This window comes from Alligator sinensis, unplaced genomic scaffold, assembly GCF_000455745.1.
Source record: "Alligator sinensis unplaced genomic scaffold, ASM45574v1 scaffold523_3, whole genome shotgun sequence".
Taxonomy (NCBI): Eukaryota; Metazoa; Chordata; order Crocodylia; family Alligatoridae; genus Alligator; species Alligator sinensis.
The window spans coordinates 248,130-272,156 of record NW_005842658.1 but is presented as its reverse complement, the minus strand read 5'-3'; the positions used below and the strand labels follow the sequence as shown (position 1 = coordinate 272,156).

The window sequence follows — 24,027 nt, the reverse complement described above, 5'->3', positions numbered from 1 at the left end:
CACCATAAAGGCGCAAATAGCAGTGGCACAATTCATGCTGCTGCTGTGTGCACCATCACACACTCCTGCACATGGACTTTGGCACACAGTGAATGATCTCAGGTAGGGGTAGGGGAGGCTGGCCCCAGCAGTGTTACCTGATGTCATGGTGCACAGATCCAGCAGCACAGAGCCTGCCCAGCAGCCAAAGTGTTGCTCTGGATGGCCAGCCCTCCATTTGTTCCAGTGTGTACTACAAATGCATGCTAAGAACCACGTTTTCCCCCCAAGTCTTTTTTTTTCCTAGTGGGATTTCCTGGTACCAAATGTTGCCACCGCTCTGCACATTTGCAACGCAGCACATGTTTTCACATTCCCTGCGTGCAGTTTGTGGTGCCACAAACTGCACACCCCTGCATGTGGGAACCCGTTCATTGGGAGCACATTTTTATGACAAACCATATGAAACAGAGAGAACAGAAATGCTGACCCAACTTTCATTCACTTGGCTGCAGAGAGTGGGCAGAGGGGCTCCTTTTATATTGTTTACTTCAAACAAACAACTCCTGTGAGCCTGGGAGTCTCCCGTGGAAACTAAATGTAAGAACCAAAGCCCTTTTCATGGGTATTTTTATTTTAAATCCACATGAATCTTAAATTCATCATGTGGAGAGAATGTGGAACACATCTCTTTTTTTTCCATGTAACGCTCACTTTCCCACAATGGATAAAAATCATTTTCTTATACAGATTTGTCTGTTCATTCACCCAAGGGTAACAAAATAGCTCAGAGGCAGGAACACCCTGTCCCAGATCCCTGCCAAAAAGAAGGACTCACTCTTGGGGGTTCCTATGAAAAGCTATGCTATTTCAGACAAGGGTACATGTGTGGCCACCTACACACTACCTCCCTTGCTCCTAATTCCTTAGCTATTGCTCAGCACTGAGTAATAAGCTCTAGCAACGTGATTCACACGAGCCCCAGAGTGTGTGCCAAGCTGTTGTCACTACCCCTTCCAGGTTTTAGGGAAAGTTGTGTGGGTGGGGGAAGTCCACGTTTTAATCTGAATGTCTGATCAAATGTTGGAATAAAGATTAAGCACTTCATACATTTTAGTTAGAGCTCCTGCAACTCAAAATACAACTCAGCTCTTTACCAGGGCAGTTATTAGCATAACAAAGTGTTTGTATGTTTTCATGGAATTGATTTTCACTGTTGTAATGTGCAAAGGATAAAGATTTTAACAATAAGAAAATAAAACTCTCATAACAGTAATTGAAAACCAAACCCCATGAGAGCTGTCATAATGGGTGAGAAGTACAGTGAAGCAATACACAAGAAAATCTTTGTCATTAATAGCGAATACAGAGTGCAATGTGTTGCTAGTAAGGCAGGGATTGTAGGAGGCAGGCATTACAGCAGTGCAAAATGTGCAGCTGCCCAGGGCTCTGAGCTGGGCAGAGGCCCAGGTTTCATTCCAGTTATGTGTTGCAACAGACTGTCAGTAAAACTAGGTTGGAGCAGAAGTCTGCATCAAAACCTTTGCAAACCCAACCACTGAGAGGTGCGAGACCTGGATGATGCCTTGGGGAATTGGCTTCTGCCCCTGGCTCACAGTTACAATGTGAGGTAAGACAAGTCAATTAAAACAAACTTTGCACAGTTGGGCACTAACCACATGTCCCTCATTTTATGAGTACCCAGCCCAAGGCCCTGCAGTCCACTTTTACAGCAGTGCTGAGCACTCACTGATATAACTAAAGTAAATGGGAACTATGATTTGATTATCTAAACTGCTATAAAATACCAGGTCCCCTGAGTCCTGGCCCCTTGCTTTTTTGTATTTCAGCACAGTAACTCAATATTAGCAATCCCAGGTGATCAAGAGTCATAAACTACACACCCCGGCATAGCTAAAATTTGCTACAAGGTTGGAATTTGGCCTGCATTTGTTCCAGCCTCACAGCTTCAGTCTCAGTCAAAATCCTTTTACTTGCAGACAGAGAGAGAGAGAAAAAATTGGCCACGTTATTGACCCCTTCTCCTTTTTCCTAAGTATCTACCCCATGATTATCAAGCCCTGCCTCTTGTGCCTATCCATCCTTCTTCTCTGTCTATAGACAGAATGTTCTCAGAGAAGGTGGCATCTTCAGGGACCTAGCTGCAAACTCTGACAAATCTTCAATGAGGCTTATAACATGTCCAATTTTATTTACATGGGTAAAACAATGTATTTTCCCCCTAGTGTTCAGTCTTCACATGTAAAAGGGAGTGCCCAAACAGTAAAACCTTTAGCTTTTTTTTCTTCTCCTTCATATGTAGTCCTCTCTCATTAAACATTTCCTGAAGGTAGAATCCTTTATGTTCCCAAATATCCCCTATATATACTTTGAAGCAGTAAAACAGTACAAACATCTTTTTTGTCATATTTATTTGAGATTGCAAAATATAAACACAAATACCATAAGCCTCTAAATTGGCAATATTTTATTTACTCCCTTAAGATTTGTATCATATATCTTATTTTATAAGATATATGATATGAAGGAAGGCTATCAACATGGTCTCTCACCCCATTCTCAGTAAGAAACTAGGAGAAAGTGGTGGTGATACCTACACGGTCAGATAGGTCACTAACTGGCTGGAGGGCCGCACCCAGAGGGTGCAGGTGGACGGGACTTATTCGGCCTGGAGGGATGTGGGCAGTGGGGTTCCCCAGGGCTCGGTCCTCAGGCCCGCACTGTTCAATATCTTCATCAGTGACTTGGGTGAGGGGATAGAAAGCCTGTGTTCAAGTTCACAGATGACACTAAGATGTGGGGTGAAGTGGGTACGCTAGTAGGAAGGAACAGGCTGCAAGCAGATCTAGACAGGTTACAGGGGTGGGCCGATGAGAACAGGATGGGGTTCAACACTGGCAAGGGCAGGGTAATGCACCTGGGGAGGAAGAACCAGCGGCATACCTACAGGCTGGGGAATTCCCTTCTCGCCAGTGTTGAAACAGAAAAGGATCTTGGAGTCATCACTGATGCCACAATGAACATGGGCCGACACTGTGGGGACGCGGTCAGGAAGGCCAACCGCACCTTGTCGTGCATCCACAGATGCATCTAAAGCAGGTCCAAGGAGGTGATCCTCCCCCTCTATGCAACACTGGTCAGGCCTCAGCTGGAGTACTGCGTCCAGTTCTCGGCACCGCACTTCAGGAGGGATGTGGACAGCATGGAGAGGGTCCAAAGGAGGGCCACACGCATGATCAGGGGTCAGCAGGGCAGGCCCTATGAGGAGAGGCTGAGGTACCTGAACCTGTTCAGCCTCCAAAAAAGAAGGCTGAAAGGGGATCTAGTGGCAGTCTACAAACTAGTCAAGGGGGACCAGCAGGCATTGGGAGAGTCCCTATTCCCCCGAGCACTCCCGGGAGTTACAAGAAACAACGGACACAAGCTAGCGGAGGGTAGTTTCAGGCTAGACATTAGGAGGCGCTATTTCACTGTCAGGGCAGCTAGGACCTGGAACCAACTTCCAAAAGAAGTGGTGCTGGCTCCTACCCTGGGGGTCTTTAAAAAAAGGCTGGACAAACATCTGGCCAGGGTCGTTTGACCCCAGTACTCTTTCCTGCCATGGCAGGGGGTCGGACTAGATGATCTCCTGAGGTCTCTTCTGACCCTACCAACTATGAAACTATGAAACTATTTTAAATTACTATTTTTATTTTTGTATTACTTTAGCATCTGTGAGCCAGAGTCATAGATCAAGATCTTGTTATGCTTTATAGTATAACAACACCAAAAGAAAAAGATAGCATGAATCAGCCAGTTCACACAGTTTGGCATCATACTGATTTGTTGCTTCTCCATATTCCTGACCAGAGTTGTTGAAAAGAGCCTTTTTATGTTTGATATTCTGTGTGGTTTTAAAGTGCTTCTAGGATTTTATATGGGTCCTTCTCGTCTGTGGCTGTGTGCAGAAGCTGCTGGCAGCCAACGTGCATTACATTTAAGTATGTGATTTCTCTTATTTTGCCTTCTTTCTAATTCAATCCCATTTTTAATTTCAAAGGGTTTTTTTCATTTGATCTAAAGACTGCCCATTTGTTGAAGTCACCCTCTTGCATGTCCCTCTGTCTGGAGACAGAAAATTGGCTTGGTGAAATGATTACTGTTTTCGCATTATCGTTGTTGGGTATTGTTTCCCTCAGCATTATTAGCTTCTGATTCCTCATGCCTACAACAGCCAAGTCATTTTTTACACCAAATATAAGAGAGGTTCAAAATAGTTCATTGTTCCAGCTCTATTTGTTCCACCAGGCCTGCCGTTGTTTCTCAGCAAGCATGTCCTGAAAGAAGAGTTTTCTACATTCCAAGACATTGGCTTTTATTAACAGGCTATTACTCCCTCTGTTGGCAAGCTACCTATTATACCTCTTATCTTCTTTCCCAGAAAAGATGAACCGTTTTCACTGAAACTTAAAAAGCTGAGGCACTCTCCCAGAAAGGCACACTGCAGCCTGAACAAAGCCTGGCAAAGTTATATATGACAGAAAACATTTCTTATAATGTAGAGTGTTAGGAAACCTTAACAACTGACAGGGGTATCAGCTCCAGCTATAATGAAAAGTACTGGATTAAAATGCCTTGGCCCAACAATTGAGTACATGCAAGCAGTCCTTGTAACACAAACTACATTGCCTGGTTGGTATTACTTTCCTCTCTTCAGCAGGCATATCTGAACGCAAAGGTTCCTCGTGTCCGGCCTAAGAAGAGATGCCACTTTTGGATTAACTGGCTTTTAGAAGTGGGAACCTTACTGCTGGTGGTATATTAATTCATATAAAATGGTGTGCATTTCCAATTATTTTGTTTGGGAATTTTGTCTAATAAAAAATAGACACACACTTGCAAACACACAGTCCTGGAAAAATGCTTTATGTTGCTATTGACCATATAAACTTACCAGTGTGGTATCATACTCTTGGACTGGAACCTGAGCCAGTAAAACCAAAGTCTCTGTGGGCACATTCAGACGAGTGCACACGTGAGTTTCCCCAGGGACAAATAGCAGTGGCACTTAGCTGCGCCGCTGCTACATGTCCCTAGGGAACACCAGTGCACGTGCGCTCTGGCGCATCACAGATTGCCTTGGGTGGGATGGGGAAGGCTGGGGCCAGCACCTGGGCTGGCCCCAGCAGCCTTACCTGGGGTCCTGGGGGCATCATGGGGCTCCAGAGACAGTGATGTGGTGCACAGAGCCTGGCCAGCAACCAGACGGTGGCTCTGGCTGGCTAGGCTTCAGTTTCAGGCCATGCATGCTGCCACCACATGCCCCACCCTGCATTTTCTCAGGTGCAGGTTTTTTTGACACCAGGATCTCCCGGTGTCATAAAAACCCGACCATGCAGCAAATTAGCAGCACAGTGAATGCGTCTGAATGTACCCTATGGTAGCTTCTCTTTGGAGATAACAGGACTGGCTAAGGACAAGATCCTTACAGTGTTTTAACTGCAAGGGTGTGTAATAAGGAGAATCATGTTTATCAACTGTCTGCATTATCAGTGGGTGCGTCTACATAAGACACTACTGCACAGCAGTTACAAGTATTTAGTACTTGTATAATCAAGTACTAAATAAATACACAGTAACCAAAGTTACTGTGCAGTAGCACCAGCGAACACCTTTTTAGTGATGCTACTGTACAACAGCCTAATAATATTGCTAAGGAGTGTATTAGTACTGTTTGTGCTGTGATGTGCTACAGCATGGTATTATTCAGTTACTGCACAGTTAGCGTCTCATGTAGACACACCCAGTAAGTAGTATTATTTTACTTAGGAGCCCGGCACTTCTTTCTCAGAATTAGGTGGGGCTCTCTGAAACCCTCATGTATTGAGGGTTGTCCATAGGTGTCTTTAAATGGAAGACATGGCTATTTCTGAAGGGAATGATAACCTGCCAGTAAAGTATATCCATGCCTACTTAGCATTCTTGTTCTCCTGGCTGGCCTTTCAAACTGCTTATTTTTATTTATTGCCTGTCAGTTTAGTATCATGTTAGGATTCCTCCATACTGAGCATGTCTGTGTATCAAGATGCTTTTTCTAATGCACATTAAATTGAGTACCTCCAATGCAAGGTACTAAAGAAATGCACACTAGGCTGCCTTAATACACAGTAATGAATGTGCAAGATTGCTAAGTGATGCTTAATGTGCAGTAGCCTATTTTACTGTGCATTAGCATAATTGCATGTTTTTTACATGACACTTTAATGCATAGTAAAATAGGCTACTGTGCATTAAAGCACACATGTAGACACACCCACTTCTTTGCAGTGCATAGCGTGGATGCCCAGCAAAATTAGATTAGAGCTTCATTGAATTGGTTCATTCTTGCAAATTCCTGTCTGCAAATTCCTGTCTTCACAAAAATCCTGGAAGAAATCACACCTGATATAATACTGGTTGAGTGCACTCACCAATAGGTAACCATGATGGAACTGGAAAACAAACCAATCAATGTATCCGTTTCCTCTGAGAAAAAGTTGCTGAGTTATCATATAGTTATTCATTGTTGAGCATAAACAAAACTGTATTTGAAATATTGTTAGAGCAGGGCTTCAAAAGAGTCTTGCATTAAACTAAACTGGCTATACAGGAACCTTAACGTAAGTGTTGTTTTTTCATTTTTGAGACCTAGTCATTTTGACTGAATAGTCAAAGTTTAACTTGATTCAAACCACATCACTCCCTTATGTGACATTTGCACCATAAATTAGGGGGATTTAAGCACAGTAGCCTGATAGCCCACAAGGTTTTGATGGAATTTTGACTTTTTGGATACTACTGCACCTAATAAAGACCTGAAATTATTTGTAATGTCTAACAATTTGACCATGGGATGCTATTCCAATTAGAAAGATTGCTAGCAAGAGACGGGATCCACCTGACAAAGAGAGATACGAGCATCTTTGCAGACAGGCTCACTAACCTAGTGAGGAGGCCTTTAAACTAGGTTCACTCAGGGATAGAGAACAAAGCCCTAAGCTAAGTGGGGGAACGGGGGACCTGGAGGAAGCAGAAGCAGGATGGGATAGCAGGGGAAGCCTCTGTAACAGAGCACAGGGTGCTCTGTTACTTGCAGGGGCCTGAGTGGCAGCTAGGCAGCCTGCAGCTCCCTGCCATGCCAGTTAGGCAGTGTGGCCTGATTGGAAGCAGGGCCCATCTGTGCTTCATAAGAGCTGAGCCCTGAACTGCAAAGAGGCAGCAGTTCGCTGCCAGCAGCCAGGGAAAACACCACCTGGCTGGGCTACTGCTCAGAGCAACATCTTGAAGGTAAGGGCTGAGGTGATGGGGAAGGAGAAGACCCCATGATCGTGGGTAAGACTTGAAACTGCACCCTGCCAGGGAAGGGTGGCCTGGTGGAGCTACCTGTGGTGGGGTAGCTCCCCAGAAATGCCAAGCCAGTTACCTCCCCGGTGAAAGGCTAGTATGGAGGATGGAAAGACCTGTGGCAATCCCCAGACTCTCGGTAGAGATCTGGGGCTAGACTAGAGTGAAGCTAGACTAGAGTGAAGCTCCAGGTGGTAGGGTCCTGAGCCTTGGAGAGATATTAAGGAAGCTCCTGGGGCCAGGGATGTGGGGATAACCCAGGGAGGGCAAGGGAACAGGGCTCAGATCCCATACAGAGGGCTTGGTGTGTAGGGCCTGAGGCCCAGTGTATGTATGTGTGTGTGTGTGTGTGTGTGTGTGTGCTCATGTAAAGAGAGAACCCAGGGTGAGGGTGCTGGGACCATGAGATCTGGTAGAGAGTGAGAGTCTGGGCGAGACTCTGGAGCTCGGGTCCCAGTGTGAGCCACTGGAGAGAAAAACATCTGAGAGGCATGGGATATGACTAGATCTGGACAGATTACAAGGGTGGGAAGATGAGCATAGGATGGGTTTCAATACTGACAAGTGCAAGGTACTGCACCTGGGGAGGAAGAACCAGCAGCACACCTACAGGCTGGGGAACTCCCTTCTTGTCAGCACAGAGGCAGAAACGAATCTTGGAGTCATTACTGATGCCAAGATGAACATAGGCCGCCAATGTGAGGAAGGGGTCAGTAAGGCTAACCACACCTTGTCATGCATCCACAGATGCATCACGAGCAGGTCCAAGGAAGTGATCCTCCCCCTCTATGCGACATTAGTCAGGTCACAGTTGGAGTACTGCGTCCAGTTCTGGGCACCACACTTCAGGAGGGATGTGGCTAGCATTGAGAGGGTCCAAAGGAGGGTAACTCGCATGATCAGGGGGCAGCAGGGCAGACCCTATGAGAAGAGTCTACAGGACCTGAACCTGTTCAGCCTCCACAAGAAAAGGCTGAGAGGGGATCTGGTGACCATCTATAAACTTACCAAGAGGGACCAGCAGGGAACAGGAGAGACCCTGTTCCCCTGAGCACTACCAGGAGTAACTAGGAATAACGGCCAAAAATTGAATGAGAGTAGGTTCAGGCTGGACACCAGGAAGCACTACTTCACAGTCAGGGCAGCTAGGATCTGGAACCAACTTCCAAGGGAAATGGTGCTCACTCCTACCCTGGGGTCTTCAAAAGGAGACTACATAATCACCTTGCCGGGGTCATTTGACCCCAGCATTCTTTCCTGCCATGGCAGGGGGTCGGACTTGATGATCTGCTCAGGTCCCTTCCAACCCTACCAACTATGAAACTATGATAAGGGGAGGTTGGAGTTGTATATCTAGGCCCTTGTCATCATGGCAGATAAATGGGCAGCCTCCCACCTTAGTGACATCAAATAATCATTTAACATCAAGACGTGGCAGACGAGGTAGGTGGGCAGTTAGCCCTAAGAAAAAATGGGCAGGCCAACATTGAGACCGGCCCTGGAACACCCACTTGTTACAGCCTCATTGTTTCTGAGAAAGTAGGGCAATTGTTTAGTCACCTCAAGTGTCTGTACACAAATGCACAGAGCTTGGGAATCAAGCAGGAAGAATTGGAAGTCTTTGCACAGTCAAGAAAATATGATGTGATCAGAATAACAGAGACTTGGTGGGAGCTCACATGACTGGAGCACTGTCATGGATGGGTACAAACTGTTCAGGAAAGACAGGCAGGGGAGAAAAGGAGAAGTTTCGCTGTATGTAAAACAGCTGTATGATTGCTCAAAGCTCCAGTATGAAACTGGAGATAGGCCTGTTGAAAGTCTCTGGGTTAAGGTTAGAGGGGAGAGAAACAAGGGTGATGCTGTGGTGGGTGTCTGCTATAGACCATCTGACCAGGAGGATGAGGTATAGAGGAGGCTTTCTTCAGACAACTAGCAGAAGTTTCCCAATCACAGGCCCTGGTTCTCATGGGGAACCACCCTGACATATGTGGGAGGGCAATACAGCAGTACACAGGCAATCCAGGAAGTTTTTGGAGAGCATTGGAGAGAACTTCCTGGTGTTAGCATTGTAATGACCAACTAGGGGCTGTGCTCTTCTTGACCTACTGCTCACAAACAGGGAAGAATTGGTGGGGGATGTAGAAGTGGATGGCAACTTGGGCAGCAGTGACCATGAGATTATTAAGTTCAGGATCCTAACAAAAGGAAGAAAGGAGAACAGCAGAATATGGATCCTGGACCCCCTCAGGGAACTGTTGGGCAGGATCTCCAGGGAGACCCATCTGAGGGGGAGAGGAGTCTGGGAGAACTGGCTGTATTTTAAAGAAACCTGACTGAGGACACAGGAACAAACTATACTAATGTGCAGGAAGAATAGCAAATGTGGCAAGCAACCAGCTTGGCTTAACAGAGGACTCTTCAGTGAGCTTAAACACAGAAACGAAGCTTAGAAGAAGTGAAAGTTTGGACAAACAACATGGGAGGAGTAAAAGAATATTGCTGGAGCATGCAAGGATGAAGTTAGGAAAGCCAAAGTGCAATGGGAGTTGCAGCTAGCAAGGAACATGAAGGCTAACAAGAAAGGTTTCTACATGCTTTGGAGTTTTTTTGCAACAAGAGCACACTGTTGGCTTATATTTAGCTTATAGAAAACATAGAAACATAGAACCAGAAAGGACCTGTAAGATCATCAACTTTGGTTCCCTGCTGTGTGCAGGAAGTTATTGGGCTCAGATGAGCTCAACAAGGTACCTACCCAACGTCATCTTGAACACCTCCAAGGAAGGTGATTGCACTACCTCTGCCAGGAGTGTGTTCCAGATTCTGGTGACCCTTACAGAGAAGAAGTTCTTTCTTATATCTAGCCTGAATTTACCCTCTATTAGCTTATGCCCATTGGTTTTCATCCTCACTTGGGATGCCTTCCTGAAGAGTTGCTCCCCTAGATCCTAGCGCTCTCACTTCTGACATACTTGTAGGCAGCTATCGAGTCGCATCTTGATCTGCTCTTACTCAGGCTGAACAGGCCCAGTTCCTGGAGTCTCTCCTTGTAGGACCTGTCCTCCATGCCTTTGGCCATACAGGTTGCCCTTCTTTGTACCCTCTCAAGCTTAAGCATATCCTACTTGAAGTGTGGTGCCCAGAACTGGACACAGTACTCCAACTGAGGCCTCACCAGTGCCAAATAGAGAGGGAGAAGCACCTCCCTGGATCTATTGGCCACACATCGGCTGATACACGCCAGGGTTCTGTTTGCCCTGCTGGCAACCTCATCGCACTGCTGGCTCATATTCATCTTTTGGCTGATTGTGACCACCAGGTCTCATTCAGATACTGTGCCAGCCAGTGGACCACCACACATCGTGTAGTTGTGGTGAGGGTTCTTCCTACCCAGGTGAAGGACCTTGCACTTATCTCTATTAAACTTCATCCAATTTCATTCAGCCCAAGATTCCTATCTGTCAAGGTCATCCTGGATCCTGGCCCTGTCCTCCAATGTGTCCACGTTTCCCCACAGCTTGGTATCATCCACGAATTTAAACACTGAGCTCTCTACCCATCATCCAAGTCATTGATGAATATATTAAAGAGCACAAGTCCAAGCATTGATCCTGGGGGACGCCACTGGAGATGGCCCTCCAGAATAAGGCCATCCCATCACTTACCACCCTCTGGGAGCAGCCTCTGAGCCAATTTTCCACCCACCTCACTGTAGTCTGGTCCAGCCTAACAACCTCCACTTTGTTTGCGAGTATCCCATGGGACGCAGAATCAAAGGCTTTACTGAAGGCTAAGAAAATCACGTCCATCTCATGTCCCTCGTCCAGATGGCTAGTTACCTGGTCGTAGAAGGACACAAGGCTTGTCAGACATGATCTTCCCTGAACAAAACCATGCTGGTTACTTTTCAACACCCTGTCAGTTACCAGCTTGTTCTTGATGGCCTCCTTAATAAAATTTTTCAAAGATTTTACCCAGGACTGGAGTCAGACTGACTGGTCTGTAGTTTGCAAGGTCATCCCTCTTCCCTTTTTTGAAGATGGGTACCACACTGACCCTCTTCCAGTCATCTGGGACCACTCCTGAGTTTCATGACTCTGCAAACAGCGTGGCCAGGGGTGCTGCTATAAGCTCCGCCAGTTCTTTCAGGACTCTTGTGTGCAGGTCATCGGGTCCAGCAGACTTGAAAACATCCAAGTGTTGTAGAAGATCCTTCACCTGTTCAGGACTGATTTCACGTGGCCTGTTGTCTTCCTCATGGTCCCTGGGCCTCAGGCCAAGTGAACAGCCCCTGTTTGGTTTCAGGAATACCAATGCAAAGTATATATTTAGGAGTTCTGCTTTTTCATGGATAGTGACAGTGGGCTGCCCCTGAGTATTCAGCAGGGGGCCCATAGTAGAGCCCGATTGTTTTTATTTTTATTTTCTTATTCCCTATGTATCTGTAGAAGGACTTTCTGTTGTCTTTTATTCTGGTTGCCAGCTTGGTCTCCCTGTCTGCCTTAGCCTTCCGTGTTTCATATCTCTGGCTCTGTGTCTCATATCACAAGGCTTTTGACATAAATAACCTTGAGGATCATACACATGCATGACAGAGTTAGTGTACTATGGATGGAACATGAAAGATGGCAACAAATCTACTAAAATGTAGATACTGTTAAGATGAGGAGGAGAGTAAGAGAGATTTATTTTGTCAATTCAACTGGTGTATCCTTGTCTACTAAGTTTTATTCATTTTAAGATGTATAAGTGTATATCATCATCATCATTTATATTTAAATCCAGCCAAAGCCAAGTGGATTTAAGTTATTCTCCAAGTTATTCTTCATTTTAAGATGTATAAGTGTACATCATCATCATTCATATTTAAATCCAGCCAAAGCCAAGCACAAAGTCTTTAGGTCTGGACAAAGCAATTCACTGCATTTCATCTGGATGACAGTTAAATCACCTTCCAGTAAGACTGAATGAAAGAGTCCATGAATCAAACCAGCAAGGAGAGTCCAGCGGAGAAATAAGCAAGGGAATGGCAAGCAGGACTTATGGACTCTACACTTGGCTCCACCATTTACTTACTGTGCAACCTCAGATAAGTGATATATCTGCTCTGTGCCTCCTCCTCTATAACAGGGCAGTGACCTACATCTCAGTGGTGCCATGACACTCAATATATCTGTCTTCAAATGGGGGTTCAAACTTTGCTGCATGGAACAGTCTGCAGGCTCACACATCTTAAGGCCACAAGTGATCATAATGACCATGTAGTCTGACATCCCACATAAAACAGGCCATAGGATTTACTGGGTAAAACCCTATGTCAAACCCATAATTTCTAGCTGAGCTAGAGTATCTCTCTCTTGCTTTCTCTCTCTCTCTTTTTCTTTTAAACAGATGGGTAGATTCTAGATAGCTGTATAGCACTATTACCCCAAAGTGCTAAGTCATCCTATGCTGCAGTTGTTTCAAGCTTTCCTCTTGGATGTAGTCCTACCATGGTTGTCTGTGCCTCTGTTGACTGCAGGCTGGATTATTTTGCAATAATTATTATTCCTATTGTGGTAGTACTAGAAGGACCTTGATCAGAAATCAAGGCTCTATCATACTCAGTGTCATACAAATATGTAACACAAAGATCATCCCTGACCCAGGAAGCAGAGGAGCTAGTATTTACAACAGATGAATTAACAAACTGTAGTGGGAGAAAAAGGAACAAAAAGAAAAGTGTGTCTGGATAAATTAGGCATCACATGCTTACTTTATAATGCACTGCATATTTGCCCATTCTTGAAGACCAACTACCACAAAACTAAGTCTTTCCTCCCTTTCCAACCCCCTGGTGTTTTGATCTAGTAACTAGAGCACTGGAGCCCTGTGCTTGATTCCTAGATCTCTGCAGTTACCCTCCTATATGACATTGGGCACTCACTTTGTCTCTCTGTATCTTTGCTTTCCTACACTTTCCAGTGTTGTATAGTTAGACAATAAACTCTTCAAGTGTTTGCATAATGCTTGGTGCAGTGATGTGATATGTGCTGCTGTAATACAACTAATAATAATAAACCTAAGGACAAAGGGTCTGCAAAGAACCTTGAGATATCATCTAGTACAGCCCCTTGCTCAAGGCAGGATTGCCTCCGTCTAAAGCATAAATATTTCTCTACCATGCACTTAAATCCCTTGAGTGATGGCAATTTCACAACCTCTCCAGGTAATCTGTTCCAGTGTTTAACTCCCCTCATAATTAGAAAGTTCTTCTTGATCTCTAATCCATATCTCCCTTGTTGCAGTTTAAACCTGTTACTACTTGCCCTGTCTCCTGTGAACACAGAAAATAATTGATTGCCCTCTACTTTATAAACTCTGTTGATATTTGGAGACTCTTATCAACACCCCCTCAGTTTTCTTTTCCCTCCTTTCAACTAAATAATCCCAATTCTTCCAACCTTTCCTCATATATCAGGATTTCTAATTATTTTTGTGGATCTCCACCAAATGTTTTCTGGCTTGTTTACATCTTTCTTAAAGTATGATGATCAAACTGGGCCCAAGACTCCGTACTAAATGGAGTGGAAGAATCACTTCTCTTGCATACAACACACTTGTAAATTTAATAGAACTCATTATTAGCGTTATATTTTTAATTATGTTAGATTGTTGGCTTATACTTAACTTGTGTTCCCCTATAATCCATGGGTCCTTTTCTGCAGTACAGTAGCTAAGCCAGTCTTTCCCCATTTCGCTTTTGTGCATGTGATTGCTCCTTCCAAAGTGTACTGTGACATGAGGACACATGAATTTCATCAAGTTTAGTTCAGACCATGGCTGGGTCTAGGATTTTGAAGAGTGGGGGTGTGGGAGATGCAAGAGTGGCTGCAGTCACACTTCCCTCCTTCCCCTCCTGTGGATGGATCATGCCATGGCAGCAGCTGCTGGGGATTTTTTGAGTTCCCAAATCAGGAATGATTCCCCCACCCTATTCTCTTCCCCAGCTCCAGGCATCCCTACCCTTCCTCCCCTCCTCTCCGCCTTTCTCTCTACAGCAAGTTTTGCCCAGAGTTTTTCTCTAAGCGTAGTAAGGGGGCACCCACCTGTCACTGCCACAGTCCTTAGATGACCTGTCAGTGGAGGAAGCCCCACACTGCTTCTGCCCCACTCTAGTTGAGAGTTTCAATGAGTGGGTGTGCAGGATGCCAGGCTTGATCGGGGGTGGCAGCAGTGGTGAGCGGTCCCCCTTCCTGCTCCCTGCCTAGGCCCTGTGCTGGCTGGAAGCAGGTGCTGGAAGGAGGGACCACCTACTGCCACCTTCATTCGCAAGTGAGCCTGGTTCCTCACGTAGCCACTCCCTATCTGGAACCTCCAAGTTAGGGGGAGAAATTTGGGGGCAGGGGCTGGGAACAGCAACCCACTGTCTGTCACCAAGCCTGGCACCCTGCACAGTCATTCCCAACAATCCCAGCTGGAGTAACCTAGGGGCTTCTTCCCCTCCCCCCCCCATGTGTCAGCCAGGGACAGTGTTGGTGGTGGGCATGTCCCCCCTTCTTCACCTGCTCCCTGCTTGTTCCCCCTGGGTGTTTCTCCCCACCAGTCTGGGGCTCCAGTTGCACCTCAGGCTCCACAGGAGACCCAGATGTCCACAGTCATGGGGAACTGGAGCCACTGGCAAGCGAGCTGCACTGTGGAAGGGGGTATGCAACACCGCCACCATACCCCTCCCTCCAGACCTGCCCCTGGTTCAGATCATTTTTTCCAATTTATTAAAGTTGTTTTGAATCCCAATCCTGACCTTTAAAATATTTACTACTCTTCTTAGCTTGGTGTTATTCCCAGATTTACTGCAAGTACAATCAGTTTTATCCCCTGAGTCATTAATAAATTTCCTGAATCATACTGGACCAAAAACACTGCCTTGGTGACCCACTTATTACCTTTTCCCACTTAGACATTGAGCCATTGATGATTCCCCTCCCAACATGAATTTCCAACAAGTTTTGCCCTCACCTTTTAGTGGATTTGCCCAGACAGTATTTTGTTAGTTTACTTATGAGAAAGTCAGAGGAGCCCATATCAGAAGCCTAACTAAAGTTGATGGATATCACATCTACTGTTTTGTTTCCCATGCCTATCCACAGGACCCATTACCTTGTCATAGAAAGAAATGAAGCTGGTTAGGCATGACTTGCTCTTGACAAATCTATGTTGGTGATAAGGAGAGAGGGGCATTGAGCCCTTCACTGTACAAAAGCTTGCTTTAGGCATCTCTTATTTATTTAGTCTATAAGGTGCAAATCAACCATGACTTTCTTCATAAGGGGGGCCACATTCTTCAGTTCTGAAAGCACAACTTGATGTACATTAGAAAACTGAGTAAGGAGCTTGCTGCAATTACAAAAGCAAGGCCCATTCCTCTACCGTTAACTTAAGTGGGAGATGACAGTGCTCAGTATCAGAATCAGGTCCAGAGCCAACAATGTTTGACTGATCAGCAGGACTCTTGGCTTCGTGAACCCTGCTAACATTTCTCTCTTCCTCCCCAGCTCCCAAACCTCCTCTCAGGCAAACACAGATAGCAAATTTGCTCTTCATTATCAGCTACTGGTTTCCTGTGGCAGCTGCTTTGCTGATTTCAGGGCTTCTACATCTCACCCTTAACAGTCACATGATTATCTAACTGTCCTCAGAGGCAGTGTAGGTAGAGTGCCTAGAAGCACAAAGGAGGAGCAGGCAGAGGGGATTAGGAGGATGCTCGCTACATGGTTTGTAGCAATAGAGCCAAGAATGTCCCACCCTTCCCCCACACCGCAGCATTCTCTCTCCAGTGTTTCCTACAGAGGAGTGATTCCCAATAGTCTCTTTGACAGCTTGAACAGATGTTCAGTAAAAAGATGTTTTTAGCTAAAACTAGTCAAATTCTGAGTTTTCCTATGAAAAGGATGTTTTAATGAAAAACAAATCTGAAAACCAACAGAACACAAATCATTTTGCAAAAAGCTATTTTCAGCAAAATCTTCAATCCATATGCAAATGTTCTCTGAATGGTCAAAAAGTCATTTTTTTTGTAATATATATATGGGGAAAAATTCTACCATGCCTAGTGCTTAATATATTGTGCTTCAATAGTACCTTCCATGGGAGAATCTCAAAGAACTATAATATCTATTACTTTGAGTTGACTCCCACGACATGCAAGGCCATGACTTGAGATGATACACAAATTTGAGTGAAGTCATAAGGGATGTTATCCAGCTGTGTTATTCTATGATGTTATTTTCTATTATTTTGTCTTCCTCTGTTAGCAGCAGTATCTCACATACTGTGACAGGTGAGTGTTTACTGGAGGTTGCTCACTAGGTATGGAGGATGCCATGATCAACTTTGATGCCTACCTGGCTGGGGTCATTTGAGCCGTTTTTCTTCCTGCCCAGGCAGGGGGTCGGACTTGAAGATCTACAAGGTCTCTTCCGACCCTACTTCTATGATTCTAGGATTCTATGAACATGGAATAAAACCTCTCCCACTAGCAAATGTTGGATTAAGAAAAGCAAAATCTTCCATGAAAATCTTTATAGGGTATTTTGAGATCAGAATATAGCTAATTTGCAAATACCAGTAACAATTCTACATGGAATACTACCTGCCTATGTAAAAAAGCCTGGTATTAAGCTTATAGTCAGCTTCATATGCCAGAGCCCTAGTACCTATATGATAGTAATAATTCCTGACAGTACAACATGCAAAACTATAGGCTAATGACTCCACTTAAATAAACTAAACTGCTGCTGGTGGTCTCAGGACAGATGACAGGGCCTGAATAGGCCTGGACAGCATATACTTCTCTCATATCTAGGTTTGAACTCAGCTTGTCAGAGGTAACCACAGCTTCTTTAAAAAGTAAAGTTTCTTCTATTACACACAAATGGTCATGTACACTGAAGTTAAGTTCTGTCCTTCTCCCTGAACACATTCCACATGTAGCTGTGTGCACCTTTTTCTAAAGAAAATGCGTGTGGTATTGCACACGGAGGACAGAGCAAAGAGGGAGAGCATCTGTTTCAGGAGACCACTAGGTAATGGAATTAAACATGGCATATAGAAAATTCCTGTCTAGATCCTCCAAGGTATGACTCATTTCCTATGATCCCTGTGGTTGAGACCTATACTGGTAGCGGGGCTTGCACTGCTGCCTTTGATGTGCTTGTCTTGAGCACAGAGGCCTTCAGTTTTTAGTATTGTAATTCATTTTAGCAAAGCAGATTGTGCCAGACTGTTAAGGATTATAAAGTTGTTCTTCTTTTCTAATCTTTGCTAGCTAGATGTCTCTCCTAGTCTATGAGAGAGCCCACTAAAAGAAATGGTAGGATGCCACAGGCTTTGTTGCTGAAAAACATGCTGATGATGTTCAGTGATATCTCCTTTTTTCTACAGGCACAACCAAAGCCATCACAAAGATGTCACAAAGTTTGCAGTCAGTCCACAAATGGGTAAACAGCGCATGCCTCAAACGGAGCCTGAACACAACCTATGTAATTCTGGCTGTAGGGAGAGATTTTCAAAGAACTAGACAGACATACACTTTTATCAGTGTTGTCTTTGTCCCTCTCCTCCAATATATCAAAGAGGTATGAAACCTCAGCACATTACTGCAGCATAACTAGCAAAATACTTTGCTCTGTCTTCCATGCTGTAGGTGAACCCTGCCCCTTCCTTACACATGACAACCGATGATCCATAGATTCATCGCTTCCACTCTGGATGGCTGGAGCTTACTGTATCTGGGCCTCCAAGTGAAAGCAATGCAGAGGCGCCAGGTCATTCAGAACATAGGAGCCCACCTTCTCACGGGGCTGGATCACTATGAGCACATTGCACACAAACTCTGATACTTTCACTAGCTCCCGGGTCAATTATATCACCCATTCTAACCATCTACATATCACAGCCATGAAGTTCCACCCAGACTTTAGTTAAACCAAAGCATTTCAGTCCTCAGGAAATAAAACTATGTGCTACCAGTACTTGAAAGGCCTGTAATGGCATGGAGTTGACTTATTAGCTCAGTCTAGCCAGTCAAACATACCCCATGATGTAGAGGAAAGTGAAAAATCCCCAAGGTCCCTGCCAGTCTGACCTGGGAGAAAATTCCTTCCAAATCTGGCAGTCTGAGCTCAAACAGTCTCCAGGGACACTGGATGGAGAGGTTTCAAAGGAAAGAGAGTCTCTGAATCACTCAGAGCACTACTCCACGTATTGATCTCTTCCTATTAAAAAGACACTGAGATGTGCCAGTGAACTGGGTTTTAATCCTCTTAATGTGTGCCCTGTTAATGTCAAACCTCTTAATTCAAAATGTTATGTACCACAGAGAAATCCATGCTAACCAGATCAATACAGTTAAACTTTATCAGCCAGATTTGTAATCCTGTCAAAAAAAGAGACCACAGGCTTGTGTGACAAGGCTTACTTCCCATGAAATCATGAAATGAAAACCAAGGAATGAAAAATTAGCTTCTACTTTTCTATGAATAGGGTTTTGAATAAAACATTTCATTTTTTTTACCTAAAATTATAGTCCATTTACTTAGTTTATAGTCCCTTCAATCATCTCTTTTATTCACTTAAATATTATTCATATAAATAAACTACACTGGTAGTTCTCCACTCCCTTGGAGTTTCCCTGTTTTCCATGGTTACAAACTGTGAGTGGTTTGAAGAGCTTCTCAGCCAGTTGTGGGTATGTCTACACAGCATCCCTGTTACTTCTGCTAGGGTTACATACTCTTGAGCCTGCCCACCTACTCCCATTCATATATGCTAATTCAGAAATATGATGATGAAGCTATTTCAAAGATGTCCCCTGGGGCCAGACCAAGGGTCCATTTAGCCCAGCATCCTGTCTCTGACAGTGTCAAGCAGCAGGTGCTTTAGAGAAAGAGTATAAGGAAAAGGGCATATATAGGTTGATCCATCCCCTGTCATATTCTCCCAGTCATCAACATTAGACTACATCCTTAATTTGTGCTTAATGACCCCTAGTGGACCTATGATTCCTGGATTTCTCTAAACCAGGGGCGGGCAATTATTTCGGGCACAGGACCGCTTACTGAGTTTTGGCAAGCCATCGAGGGCTGCATGATAGGCAGTCAGAGGCAGATAAATATTAACTTTCTAAAATTTTTAGGGGTCCCGCAGGCCGGACAGAATGGCCTGGTGGGCCGCATCTGGCCCGCAGGCTGCATTTTGTCCACCCCTGCTCTAAACCCTTTTTGAACCCTGTTATGTGAGAGGGTGCTGTTTAATCGTATTTGCTTCTCCAGTGCAAAGTTCAAATTTCCACCCTCTCCACCAGTCTCACCTGCCTTATTATAAATATAGAAAAAGGGAGGGTGAATATTATAGAGGATGGTGGAATACCTTCAACCCAGATGGGTTGTTTCACAGGTTTCCTTGTACCCTACACCCTGTCCCTTTCCTCTCAAGGGGCCAATGGCAGATCTCATCATGTGATCCACAGTTACCAATTTGTTCCCCTGCTTTCAATTTTCCAGACCAGTTTCTGATGTCCCTTTGGTCCTTGACAAATTAACTTAAACCAATACTTTAGTCTAACAAAAGGACCACAACATTTGTCAAATGCTCAATTATCAGCGTCTGTATCTTGTCACCCATAGAGGTCCACAATACACTCTTATCCATTAATTAAGTTCAACTAAAATGCCAGCCTACTTGTAACGGAGCATCCATTAACCTCACACCTCCACCTGAGAAATCAAGGCAATTCAGTAAGGTTCATTCATCTTCTGCGAGATATTGTCTCCCCAGTATTCATCATGCAGTCAATTAATACTCAAAGGTCCATTAATTCATGAATTCATAAAGATAAGCAATATGATCGATCCAAGGGAAATCAATTACTAATCACAGTCTGTTCATTTAGGTATACACATGGAAAGGAACAGGATCCAGTATAAATCAGATAATCAAAAAGTTCTTCAATTTTTGAACTTTGACAGAGAAGCAATTACTCAGATGCTAAAGTCTACCCCTCTGCTCTGGGTTTAAAACTAGCTGGTCCTGGCCACTCTTTAGTTAAAAACAAATCAAGAAAATACCATGGCACCTGGCTCACTAACCATACCAACATGCTGCTCTGCAGGGCCTCTCTGCCTCCAGTCCTCTCAGTACTGCCCAACTGCTCCGGGTTTGTCTCTGTGCTTTTTGCAGTGCAGCTCAGCTTCATGCTTCCCTGAGGCTTTTCTCCACATAGGTTTTTGCAGCCCTCTCCTACTTGGAGCTGCGGGTTCCTCTCTCTGGGGGAACGGAGCACCCGGCATTGCGTTTTCTTTTTCCCAGAAAAAAGAAACCGAGAGTCATGTCATGGGAATACTCACCTATTGGGGGCTTGGCCTCATGGTTTTCCACCAAGTGTTTCTCCTTAATGACCCTGGCTCAGCCTTCTTGCTCAACCCGCACCCTGCCGACACCCAAGGATCCAGCCCAGGAATTCAGCCACATGGGCAAACTCTCTGCAGGTGGAACAGGTAAATGTCATGTTACAGCCTCAATTTATAAAGTCGAGAAGAAATCAAGAAACAGCTGGAGTGCTCTCATCTATGTCCTCATCTGAAATGGAACAAGTTTGCAGAGATCCAACCAAGCCTATCCACCTTTAAAGCACTGTACTGATATGAAGAAGGGCAGGGAACCTTAGAGACTAACTGGTTCAGAGGCATATGCTTTCATAAGCAACCACCTACTTTGTCAGATGCTATAAATGAATTTGCATAAAGTAGGGGTTCTAAATAGGTAGGAATTTAAATACAAAGGACAGGAAAGTGGGGGAGGATAGAGGGAGAGAACAATGCTGAGCAGCGGATGTGGGTTGAATAGATCAATCAGGACAAACAAGGCAATTAACCCACTATGGGACATAGGGGTTATAAAAGCTAGTCCAGGTAATGGTATAAAAATCCTAGTCTGTGCTGAGACCATTCTTAAAGCAATCTAGTCTGTGGATGATTTCTTGTTCTGCAATTTCATGTTCAACCTTCTTTTTAAAGTTTTGCTGTTTAAGATGGATAGAGTTAGGTCTTGATTAATTTTACATGCTTCAGTCTCCCCGCATTTTTACTACCATACCTTTCTCTCAGCATCACACCATACACCTTCTGCGGATGCCATGACTACGATCACCTCTCTAGAATTCCACACCAGGCATGCAGCAGTGTGGCAATTACTACTGAACCCTCTTGGATGGCACCAAGTACAATACAGTGTCAAACTTCCCAGTCCTGAACAGACTCATTGAGGCAAAGGTCAACTGCAAGTTCATGGAACTCAGTGGTTCCCAACCTTATTTTGCTGCAACACTAAATTGGCCACCAACAGGACCTCCCGACCCACTGCCACAGGGGCTGCTGGGAGCAGAGTGCGGCGGTGGCATCCCGGGAGCGGGGCAGTTGCCATTGCTCGCTTTGTGCATGGCGGCCACCTCCCACCCACCCACCCACCTGCCGCTCCCAGGCTGTGTGCGTGAGTGTGCATGTGGGCCCTTTGTGACTCTACTGAGGAACCCCTGTGACCCTGATTTGGGTCGCACCCCGAGGCTGGGAACCAATGATCTAACTGAAGCTAATATTCTAGATCTGGCATAGTCTGGATTCAGACCAGAACACAGAACTGAAACTGTTTTACAGGCATTGAAGGGTGATCTTCATCTGTAAGGAAATGGGAGCAGGCATCCATTCACATCTTCCTCTGCAGCACTTGATACTGTCAGTCATGCATAACAGCTGTCTCTGGTGGCATGAATCCAGGGGAATGCACTAAAATAGTTTGAGTCTTTCCTGCAGAGTTGCATCAATTGGTGATGGGAAACTGTCTCTGCACCACTAGACCCTTCACTCCTGAAGTCCCACCTAAATCAATTCTCTCTCTGGTCCTATTCTGCATCCAGGATATCAGTACCAGTAGGGACTGAGACTTGAGCCAGGGGTCCAGTCAGGGATCAAAAAATGCAGTGTCTAAGGCAAAGACCAAGAAAGGGATTGAGAGCTGAAGGTCCTACTCAGGAGTGGGAAGGAAAGACAGGAACTGAGGACTGGGTAGGTATAGGAATTAGGCAGCTTATGGGCTGGATTCAATCACCATCTGATAGCTTAAGTTGTGGATAGTGGTCAGGTGCCTTACAGTTTGACATAATGGACCCAGGTGCTAACAACATGTGCTCATATTTACCCTTCACTAGATAAAACCGAGGCCCAGTTCTTGCATGAGATCATTTCATGGCTGAAAAACAACTTGCTCAAGCTGAAATGAGGTAGAAGAGAGATGACGCTGGGGGGGTACTCTGGAGAGCATCTGGGGACAGTGCACTCTCCTTTGGTCAAAGGTACATACCTGTAGTTGGCCAATCCATTCTATAGTTTAGGCCATCTCTTGAATGTATTGCTAATACTAAGCTCCCATGTCTGTGACTAATGGCTTTCTATGTCTAATGCTTTCTATCACCTTAGGCTCACTCCATCCCATCCTAACAGGTAATGTCCTGGGCTCATTATTCTTTTGTTTGTCCCCTTCCAGCCACATTGCAGCACGGAAATATCCTGGGCACAAAGCTTTCAGTGCTCAGGAAACTCCAGCAAGTACAGAATACTGCAGTGCATCTTCTCAGCCACACAGGCAACACGAACATATCACATCTGCCCTCTAGAAAATATCAAATCAATGTGAAGGTCAGTCATCCAAGGGATTCAATGATTTGTACCCAGAGTATGTAAAAGAGTATCTAAAGTGGCCTTTTATCCAAAAGCAGGACAGGGACCATGTCCAACAGTTTTGCTCCTCCTGTCACAATGAAGCTGCTTACAATAAGGGTAAAAATATGTCTGTGCAGGAGACAAAACTTTCTCTGGGGTGAGTGCAAGACTCTGCAATGAATGTTGTGTAGAACTAAGGACCATTACGAATCTCTTCACCTTCTACTCCAAAAACAAGGCTTTATTCTTTGACCTTACCTTCTCTACCATGACTAGAGGGCAACATGCATAAAAACAGAACGCTTGCCAAAACAAGGCACTTGGAGAAAAAACAACATGTGACAGGAGTCACATTGTTTAATGCCCTACTGGAAGGCACGTAGTTGCTGTAATGATAATCATTATTTAAGAACCCAAATGGAACCGGCCATATCACTGCCTCAGCCCCGCTTGGCACTCCCTCTAGTTACCTCTTGTTGTTGGCTTCAGTTTTATGCTGCTTTTCCTTCCCTTCAAATCTCTATATGACTCTGTCCCTACAAGTACAAACACGTCACCTTTCCTCACCTTTGTGCCAGCATCAAGATTTTTATGGCATCACAAGGGGAAGCAAACAGACATCTATATCCTTTCTCGTGCCCACCATTTATGCTAATGGCAAAGGTGGTAATAGATTGTGCTGTTTGCTTGGTGGTGGGAGAGTGAAGGCAGCCAGAGCTACCCGCACTCTCCAGCTATCTTGGGCAGGTGCTTTGAAGGCTTGAAGGGCCTGATCCTGCACAACCCCAGAATTCCCATGCAGAATTGGGCCCCTCCTGGGGGGTCTCTGTAAGCATGGCACCCCAGGCTTTCCCCACTTATGGAGACACAACAGGGAGATCACAGGGGTGCATCTCCATAAGTGGGAAAT

General features: G+C 44.9%; 1 long non-coding RNA gene across 1 annotated transcript in view; it reads right to left on the bottom strand.

Moving 5' to 3' along the window:
• The window catches only part of LOC112551912, a 42,915-nt gene extending 22,218 nt beyond the window's left edge, over positions 1–20,697 (bottom strand). The window contains exon 1 of the long non-coding RNA XR_003096252.1: positions 20,498–20,697. This is a non-coding gene — a long non-coding RNA (uncharacterized LOC112551912). The remainder of the gene's footprint in view (positions 1–20,497) is intronic.
• Between the last annotated feature and the right edge of the window lie 3,330 nt (positions 20,698–24,027).